Below are 10,928 nucleotides of genomic sequence, written 5' to 3'. Positions count from 1 at the left end.
CAAAATGTCGCCCGAAGAAGTCCTTGGAAAATTCGTAAGCGGGCGAATGATGATCAAGGAGGCGAGGTACGTGGACGACGCAGTGAATGGTCCAATCACCGAGCCTCAACCCCTTGCTCTCAAGGCAACAAGAAGAAAGGAGGCGCTACCTAGCAAGGTGGCACAAATTGAGGCGGCCGGACTTAATGATGAAGAGATGGCCCTCATCATCAAGAGATTCAAGACGACGCTAAAGGGTCGCAAGGGGCAGCCAAGCAAGACCAAGACAAAGGGGAAGCGCTCATGCTTCAAATGTGGTAAGCTTGGTCATTTTATTGCTAACTGTCCCGACAATGATAGTGATCAGGATCAAGGGAACAAGAGGGAGAAAAAGAAGAACTATAAGAAGGCAAAGGGCGAGGCACATCTTGGCAAGGAGTGGGATTCGGATTGCTCCTCGTCCGACTCCGACAATGAAGGACTCGCCGCCACCGCCTTCAACAAGTCATCCCTCTTCCCCAACGAGCGTCACACATGCCTTATGGCAAGGGAGAAGAAGGTATGTACTCGAGACTCTACTTATGCTTCTTCAAGTGAGGACGAATCTAGTGATGAGGATGAAATAGATTATTCATGTTTATTTAAGGGCCTAGATAGAACCAAGGTAGATAAAATTAATGAATTGATTGATGCCCTGAATGATAAGAATAGGCTTTTAGAAAAACAAGAGGACTTGTTGTATGAAGAACATGACAAATTTGTAGAAGCACAAAAATCTCATGCCTTGGAAGTTAAGAGAAATGAAATGCTTTCTTGTGAATTATCTTCTTGCCATGAGACGATTTCTAGCTTAAGGAGCATTAATGATGATTTGAATGCTAAGTTAGAAATAGCTAGTAAATCAACAACTTGTGTAGAAAATGTTGTTATTTGCAATAGATGTAAAGATGTTGATATTAATGCTTGTAGTGAACACCTAGCTTCTATTGCAAAGTTAAACGATGAATTGGCTAGTCTTAATGCCCAACTTAAGGCTAGCAAAAGTGATTTTGATAAACTAAAATTTGCTAGGGATGCCTACACGATTGGTAGACACCCCTCAATTAAGGATGGGCTTGGCTTCAAGAGGGAAGCCAAGAACTTAACAAGCCATAAGGCTCCCATCTCCGCCAAGGAAAAAGGGAAGGCCCCTATGGCAAGTAGTACTAAAAAGAACAATGCTTTTATGTACAATGATAGAAGACAGTCTCATAGGAGTTGTAATGCCTATGATTCTTATGCTATGTATGCTTCCAGTTCTTCCTATATGCATGGTAGAAGTATGCCTAGGAAAAATATTCATCATGTGCCTAGAAATAATATTGTTCATGTTCCTAGAAAAGTTATGAATGGTCCCTCTACAATTTATCATGCTTTAAATCCTTCCTTTGCTATTTGTAGAAAGGATAGGAAGATAGTTGCTAGGAAGTTAGGGGCAAAATGCAAGGGTGATAAAACTTGCATTTGGGTCCCTAAGGAAATTGTGACTAACCTTGTAGGACCCAACAAGAGTTGGGTACCTAAGACCCAAGCCTAAATTTGCCTTGCAGGTTTATGCATCCGGGGGTTCAAGCTGGATTATCGACAGCGGATGCACAAACCATATGACGGGGGAGAAGAAGATGTTCACCTCCTACGTCAAGAATAAGGATTCCCAAGATTCAATCATATTCGGTGATGGGAACCAAAGCAAGGTGAAAGGTTTAGGCAAAATTGCAATATCAAATGAGCACTCTATCTCTAATGTGTTTTTAGTTGAGTCTCTTGGATATAATTTACTATCTGTCAGTCAATTATGTAATATGGGATATAATTGTCTATTTACAAATGTAGATGTGTCTGTCTTTAGAAGATGTGATGGTTCACTAGCTTTTAAAGGTGTACTAGACGAAAAACTTTATTTAGTTGATTTTGCAAAAGAGGAGGCCGGTCTAGATGCATGCTTAATTGCTAAGACTAGCATGGGCTGGCTGTGGCATCGCCGCTTAGCACATGTGGGGATGAAGAACCTTCACAAGCTTCTAAAGGGAGAACACGTGATAGGTTTGACTAACGTGCAATTCGAAAAAGATAGGCCTTGTGCAGCTTGTCAAGCAGGTAAACAAGTGGGAGGAGCACATCACAGCAAGAATGTGATGACCACTTCAAGACCTCTGGAGCTGCTGCATATGGACCTCTTCGGACCCGTCGCCTATCTGAGCATAGGAGGAAGTAAGTATGGTCTAGTTATTGTTGATGACTTTTCCCGCTTCACTTGGGTGTTCTTTTTGCAGGATAAGTCTGAAACCCAAGGGACCCTCAAGCGCTTCCTCAGGAGAGCTCAAAATGAGTTTGAGCTCAAGGTGAAGAAGATAAGGAGCGACAATGGGTCCGAATTCAAGAATCTTCAAGTGGCGGAATTCCTTGAGGAGGAGGGGATCAAGCACGAGTTCTCCGCTCCCTACACACCTCAGCAAAATGGTGTGGTAGAGAGGAAGAACAGGACGCTCATAGATATGGCGAGGACTATGCTTGGAGAGTTCAAGACCCCCGAGCGCTTTTGGTCGGAAGCCGTGAACACGGCTTGCCACGCCATCAACAGGGTCTACCTTCACCGCCTCCTCAAGAAGACTTCTTACGAGCTGCTGACTGGTAACAAACCCAATGTGTCTTATTTTCGTGTATTTGGGAGCAAGTGTTATATTCTTGTGAAGAAAAGTAGAACCTCTAAATTTGCTCCCAAAGCTGTAGAAGGGTTTATTATTAGGTTATGATTCAAATACAAAGGCGTATAGGGTCTTCAACAAATCATCAGGTTTGGTTGAAGTCTCTAGCGACATTGTATTTGATGAGACTAATGGCTCTCCAAGAGAGCAAGTTGTTGATCTTAATGATGTAGATGAAGAAGACGTTCCAACGGCCGCGATACGCACCATGGCGATTGGAGATGTACGACCTCAGGAACATTTGGAGCAAGATCAACCGTCTTCCTCAACTATGGTGCATCCCCCAACCCAAGATGACGAACAGGTACCTCAAGTGGAGGCGCATGATCAAGGGGGAGCACAGGAGGATCAAGTTGAAGAGGAAGAAGCACCTCAGGCACCTCCAACCCAAGTTCGAGTGATGATCCAAAGGGATCATCCCGTCGACCAGATATTGGGTGATATTAGCAAGGGGGTAACTACTCGCTCGAGATTAGTTAATTTTTGTGAACATTACTCCTTTGTCTCTTCTATTGAGCCTTTCAGGGTGGAAGAGGCCTTGCTAGATCCGGACTGGGTGTTGGCCATGCAGGAGGAACTCAACAACTTCAAGCACAATGAAGTTTGGACACTGGTGCCTCGTCCCAAGCAAAATGTTGTGGGAACCAAGTGGGTGTTCCGCAACAAACAGGACGAGCACGGGGTGGTGACGAGGAACAAGGCTCGACTTGTAGCAAAAGGTTATGCCCAAGTCGCAGGTTTGGACTTTGAGGAGACTTTTGCTCCTGTGGCTAGGCTAGAATCAATTCGTATCTTGCTAGCATATGCCGCTCACCATTCTTTCAGGTTGTACCAAATGGATGTGAAGAGCGCTTTCCTCAACGGGCCGATCAAGGAGGAGGTGTATGTGGAGCAACCCCCTGGCTTCGAGGATGAACGGTACCCCGACCACGTGTGTAAGCTCTCTAAGGCGCTCTATGGACTTAAGCAAGCCCCAAGAGCATGGTATGAATGCCTTAGAGACTTTCTAATTGCTAATGCTTTCAAGGTCGGGAAAGCCGATCCAACTCTTTTTACTAAGACTTGCGATGGTGATCTTTTTGTGTGCCAAATTTATGTCGATGACATAATATTTGGTTCTACTAATCAAAAGTCTTGTGAAGAGTTTAGCAGGGTGATGACGCAGAAATTCGAGATGTCGATGATGGGCGAGTTGAACTACTTCCTTGGGTTCCATGTGAAGCAACTCAAGGACGGCACCTTCATCTCCCAAACGAAGTACACGCAAGACTTGCTAAAGCGGTTTGGAATGAAGGACACCAAGCCCGCAAAGACGCCAATGGGAACTGACGGACACACCGACCTCAACAAAGGAGGTAAGTCCGTTGATCAAAAAGCATACCGGTCCATGATAGGTTCCTTGCTTTATTTATGTGCTAGTAGACCGGATATTATGCTTAGCATATGCATGTGTGCTAGATTTCAATCCGATCCTAAGGAGTGTCACTTAGTGGCTGTGAAGCGAATTCTTCGATATTTAGTCGCTACGCCTTGCTTCGGGATCTGGTATCCAAAGGGGTCTAACTTTGACTTAATTGGGTACTCAGATTCCGACTATGCTGGATGTAAGGTCGATAGAAAGAGTACATCGGGGACGTGCCAATTCTTAGGAAGGTCCCTGGTGTCATGGAATTCTAAGAAACAAACCTCCGTTGCCCTATCCACCGTTGAGGCCGAGTACGTTGCCGCAGGACAGTGTTGCGCGCAACTACTTTGGATGAGGCAAACCCTCAGGGACTTTGGCTACAATCTGAGCAAAGTCCCACTCCTATGTGACAATGAGAGTGCTATCCGCATAGCGGAAAATCCTGTTGAGCACAGCCGCACAAAGCACATTGACATCCGGCATCACTTTTTGAGAGACCACCAGCAAAAGGGAGATATCGAAGTGTTTCATGTTAGCACCGAGAACCAGCTAGCCGATATCTTTACCAAGCCTCTAGATGAGAAGACCTTTTGCAGGCTGCGTAGTGAGCTAAATGTCTTAGATTCGCGGAACTTGGATTGAATTGTAGCGTACATGTGTTTATGCCTTTGATCATGTTCATTCTACATTTTGTTGCTTATTGTGGTGCTCAAGTTGTACAAACACTCCCTGGACCTCACACGTCCTTTTTGCAAGTGATGCACATATTTAGGGGGAGCTGTGCTACAACTTGACCCTTTGAGACTAACCATATGCTTGAGTTTGCTTGTTTTAGTCTCAAAGGAGGTTTGAAAGGGAAAAGGTGGACTTGGACCATGAAAGACTTCCGCTGCACTCCGATGAGAGGGTAACTTATTCCAAGTTCATCTCATGTACTCTTATTGCCTTTGTGTTCTTATTTGAAGATTTTGGTGAGGCAATGGGGTTAAGGGGCCAAGATTGATCCCGTTTTGGTGCTTGATGCCAAAGGTTGAGAAAATAAAGGCCAAAGCGATAAATGGACCAGCTACCACTTGAGAGATTTTGAAAATAGTAGCATAGAGCTTTTGGTTTGTCAAAACTCTTTTATTGTCTCTCTTGTCAAAAGTTGGCCTCTTGTGGGGAGAAGTATTGATTATGGGAAAAGGGGAGTTTTTGAAATCATGAATCAATTTCTCTTGGAATGACTCTCTTTATGTCTTGACATGTGTGTTTGACTTAGAGATAGAAATTTGAGTTTGATTTGCAAAAACAAACCAAGTGGTGGCATAGAGTGATCCATATATGTCAAATTTGAATCAAAACAACTTTGAGTTCTTAGTTGAATTGATTTTGTACTTGTTCTACTTGCCTTATGTTGTGTTGGCATAAATCACCAAGAAGGGGGAGATTGAAAGGGAAATGTGCCCTTGGGCCATTTCTAAGTATTTTGGTGATTTAGTGTCTAACACAAGTGCCAAAGTGTAAAAAGGTGGACAAAGTACAAATCAAGGAGAAAGGTATGTTTCTCAGACTTAGTACATTGTTTTATGGACTAATGTGTTGTGTCTAAGTGCTGGAAACAGGAAAAATCCAATTGGAAATGTCTTGGCTCAAGCAGCCAAGACTCTGTTGAGTCTGGGGGCACCGGACTGTCCGGTGGTGCACCGGACAGTGTCCGGTGCGCCAGGCTGGCTCGAGCGAAGTGGCCGCTCTCGGGAATTCACCGGCGACGAACGGCTATAATTCACCGGACTGTCCAGTGTGCACCGGACTGTCCGGTGAGCCAACGGTCGGCCGGGCCAACGGTCGGCCGCGCAATCTGCGCGGGACACGTGGCCGAGCCAACGGCTAGAAGGGAGCACCGGACTGTCCGGTGTGCACCGGATATGTCCGGTGCGCCAACGGCTCTCAGGCTGCCAACGGTCGACTGCGCCATTTATGGAAGGAAATCGGGCACCGGACAGTGTCCGGTGTGCACCGGACTGTCCGGTGCGCCAGTCGACAGAAGGCAAGATCAGCCTTCCTAGATTGCTCTCAACGGCTCCTAGCTGCCTTGGGGCTATAAAAGGGACCCCTAGGCGCATGGAGGAGAATACCAAGCATTCCTACAACATTTCTAAGCACCAAGACATCAATTCCGCGCCTTTGATTCTTTGCGATAGCAATTAGAGCTCTAGTTGAGTAGTGAACTCATTGAGTTGTGTTGTGAGCTCTCGTAAGTGCGTGGTGTTGCTGTGATTTCTTGTCTTGAGTGTGTTGCTAATCCCTCCCTTGCTCTGTGCTTCTTTGTGAATTTCAAGTGTAAGGGCGAGAGGCTCCAAGTTGTGGAGATTCCTCGCAAACGGGATTGAGAAAAAGCAAGCAAAACACCGTGGTATTCAAGTGGGTCTTTGGACCGCTTGAGAGGGGTTGATTGCAGGGTTGATTGCAACCCTCGTCCGTTGGGACGCCACAACGTGGAGTAGGCAAGCGTTGGTCTTGGCCGAACCACGGGATAACCACCGTGCCATCTCTGTGATTGATCTTGTTGGTTATTGTGTTTTGTTGAAGATTCCTCTCTAGCCACTTGGTGATTATTGTGCTAACACTTAACCAAGTTTTTGTGGCTTAAGTTTTTTTAAGTGTTACAGGATCACCTATTCACCCCCCCCCTCTAGGTGCTCTCACTTAGGTGTGGTGATAGACACATGTGTCAAAATAGTGCTAGGTAAACTCATCATAGCATACAGTAAGTTTGAAACAAAACACAAATCAAAAAGAGATTCAAGCGAGTTGATTTAGACGATACAAATATATATATATGAAGTTCATCAAATATATATGAAGTTCATCAAATTGATAGGAGGTACAAGTCTTAATTCGAAAGGCTACTCAACACAAGCGAACAAAATCAAGAATAGGGATCTCATTCATAGCAATTGATCTTGATAGGCCTCTAGTTAGCGGTGATGACTAAATATAATGGAATGTAAACTCCTAGACAGATCCTCTAATAGGCTTTATAACGGTGCATGACCTAACGGGCTAGAAGACAATGTCACACACCCTGACAGATTCTGGATGTTGTTTCGATGATTCTTTTTGACTATGGATGAATTTTAACATCAAAACTAGAGCTATTTGTTAGCTTACAAGATTACCTTTCATGCATATAAGGATCATCAAGAATTAAATCCATATCTTTACCCAGGACCGCTCATAGAATTCAACTTGAACTCTTAACTTAAATAGAACCTAAAATGAACTCTAAATTAAATTCGAATGACTTAAATGCCAATGCCGATAATCGTCTACATGGCTTATTTGAAGAAATAGTGTCTTCATCGTCCTCTGAGTCAACTTTAAAAGAGTGTTTGGTTCCTTAGTCATCCTTCTAAATTTTAGGGACTAAACTTTAGTCTCTAGAATTTCTATCTAGGATACCTCTTTTAGTCATACTGTTTGACAGTTCAGTGACTAAAATTGACTACCTAAAGTTTAGAAGGTGCAAACCGTGTTTGGCACTGCTTGGCTTTACGAAAACTACCTCAACTTCATAAACTTTAAATTAGAGCAGCTCAAATTTGAAGTTGTAGAGTTTGTAAAGTGTTTGGCTTATAGACTAGTTTTAGTATTAAAAAAAATAAGAGTAAAGTGCGCTGACGGTCTCTAAACTTGTTCAGGTGTGTCAAGTCGGTCTCTAAACTCTCAGAATAGGCGATTAGATCCCTAAACTTTGATTCAATGTTATTTCAGTCCAATCAGCTATAAACATGATCTGACATGGTATTGCCACCGTGTCGTCCATATACTAGCAACAAAAGAGAGATAGCAGAGAGAGAAAGCATCGCTAGCTCACGCTGGGCCTTGTCGGCCCGCCGTGCCACATGGGCGTCACGGTGCTGAGCAGCACTCGACGACGAGCATCTCCACCAGCTGAGCAGCACATGTGGCAGCCAGCACACCGGCGGGGCACAGGCTGGCCGTCACGACCAGGTCGGCCATGGCATGCAAACGGGCATGCGGCTCGCCGCCATGGCCAGGGCACCGGCGCAGGCTCAGAGCTCGTCGTAGTACAGAGCGTAGGCGGACGCGCATCTCGTCGCCATAGCCAGAGCACCGATGAGATGGACAGAGCGCAGGGGGCACGGTCAGGCATGATTGCCGCCAGTGAGATGGTACGTGCAAGATGGACAGGAGACCCAGTAAAAAATAATTTGTTTTCCAAGGTAAGGTGTGTAGTCGATGGCAAAGCTGGGTAATTTCACACCAACTTGATGAAAACAATGAAAGGAATCATAGTCGTACATAGCTGTAACTTACACTTCTCAAACACCTTCCGCTTCCAGGCTCCAGCCGCGGCGGCAGCCGACAGCACACGCCGTGGGCCGTGGCGTCAGCCGGCAGCACGCGCCGAGCTCAGCTTCCAGGTTCCAGCAGCGGCGGCAGCCAGCAACACGCGCCGGCAGCACGCGTTGAGCTCCGCCTGCCAACCTGCTATCTCGCGCGACGTGCCGAGCTCCGCTTGCCAACCCGCCGGCCACCGGACTGCGTCCCTGCGTCCACCGGAGTCCGACCTGACGGCTGACGCCCCCATGGCCCCACCGGATTCCGCCCCGCTGGACACGACAGTCAGCACACGGAGCCATACCTAAATTTTTTTCGTCCTCCGCCACTGTTAGGATACGTATATATCAGGATCAATCAGAGCCTGATTAGCGATTGATTGCAATCCTCTAGATTGGCTAGCTGCCTTGTATAGTCTAGGATTACTTTCTATCTATAGCCTATGACTGTTTCCTTGTACAGGGAATAGCCTCCCATACATGTACCTTCCATGCATGCCTATTGGCTATATATGACAGGCTCCCCACCCTCAATGGGTGTGTGGTGATTCACTCTATTCTTCCCTTTCTACGTGGTATCAGCTCTCTAGATCCTGCGCTTCCCTCCCTGCTGCTGCACCATCCCCACCCTGCTGCGCCGCACCTTCTCCCTCCCAGGTCGCCATGACCGACGCCACCACCAGCTCCACCATGGCCACCATTCCTGTCCCCGCAGTGTTTGTCGCCCCCTATGCGACGATCAATGTCAAGAATCACATCCCGGTGACTCTTGAACTGGCAAAACCCAACTTCAACCAGTGGGAACCATTCTTCACCTCTCTCTGTGGAAAATTCGCTCTCCTCTCGCATATCGACGGACTGCAGGAAGCCCGTCCCACAGATCCTTCTTGGGGCATCGCCGATGCCTGCGTCCGCAGCTGGCTCCTCTGCTCGGCTGGGCCCGACGTCATCGGCCTCGCCGCGGCTCCAAACCAGACTGCGCGCGAGCTCTGGGTCGCCATCAAGCGCCTCTTCGAGGCCAACAAGGCTCCACGCGCCATTTTCCTGAGCCACGAGTTTCACTCGATGACTCAGGGCGACTCCTCCATCAACGACTACGCCCAGCGCATGAAGGCCACCGCTGACGCGCTCCGCGATGTCGGCCGCACCATCACCGACGCGGAGCTCGTCCTCAACCTCCTCCGCGGCCTCAACCCATGCTTCGCCAGCACCACCGACAACATCGTCGACTCACACCCGCTGCCGGACTTCGCCACCACTCGCGAGAAGCTTGCGTTGAAGGAACTCCGCCTCGCCAATGAAGGCACGGTTGCGGCCCAGACGACATTCCACGCCTCGTGCGGCACCGGCTGCCGCACCACCCCCACCACCAACAGCGGCGGCTCCACTGCCAGTAGACAGGGCGGTCACGGCAGTAGCTCCAGCAGTAGCGGCAACCCAGGTGGTGGCGGCGGCCGCTGGAAGAAGAAGGGCAAGGGCGGACCCCACTCCGGCGGTGGTCACAGGTTCCCTGCCGCCCCCTGGTACTGCTACCCCCCTGGACCGTCGGGGTGCATCAGCAGCCCTGGCGCCCGCCGGCGACGACCTCAGCCTGGCGCAGTCCTGGCATCCTTGGCCCCTTCACTCAGGCTCAGGCGCACACTGCGCTCGCCCTCGTCCAGTTCTCCGACAACCCTGCTCCACCAATGGCAGAGCAGGGCGGCTGGGATCAGGCTGGCCTCATAGACGCTCTGAACCAGATGTCCCTCCAGGGGTCCTCTCCTTGGGTCCTTGACACCGGCGCCACAGCTCACATGTCGTCTTCGGCTGGTATACTCCTGTCCCGTCTCCCCCCCTCCTTCATTCGGTATCACAGTTGGAAATGGCACCACCATACCTATCACCTGTCGTGGCACATCCACACTCTCCTCCCCCACCTCTACCTATCGTCTTAACAATGTTCTGGTAGCACCTGAACTAGTGCGCAATCTCCTATCTGTTCGTCAATTCACTCGTGACAACTCTTGTTCAATTGAATTTGACGCTTGCGGTTTTTCTGTCAAGGACAAACAGACGGGGCACGTGACTCTTCGCTGCAATAGTGGTGGCAACCTCTACACCTACCCCTCCACCACAGCCCCCTCCTGTAGCCTCACCACCACGTCGTCTCTGTGGCATCATCGCCTCGGCCACCCCGGTCCTTCCAGCCTTGCCAAACTTCGAAGCATGTCGATCATTTCCTACAATAAAAGCTCGCCATGCCTCTGCCATGCTTGTCAACTAGGCAAGCATGTGCGCCTCCCGTTTAGTCATTCGACATCTGTAACTCATGCTCCGTTTGATTTACTTCACTGCGACGTATGGACATCTCCCGTGCTAAGCAATTCTGGGTTCAAATATTACCTTATTATACTCGATGATTATTCCCATTACTGCTGGTCCTTCCCACTTCGTCACAAATCTGAGGTGCACCGC

Source organism: Zea mays, chromosome 6, assembly GCF_902167145.1.
Source record: "Zea mays cultivar B73 chromosome 6, Zm-B73-REFERENCE-NAM-5.0, whole genome shotgun sequence".
In the NCBI taxonomy this organism is placed as follows: Eukaryota; Viridiplantae; Streptophyta; class Magnoliopsida; order Poales; family Poaceae; genus Zea; species Zea mays.
Note: the sequence above shows the minus strand (reverse complement) of the source record.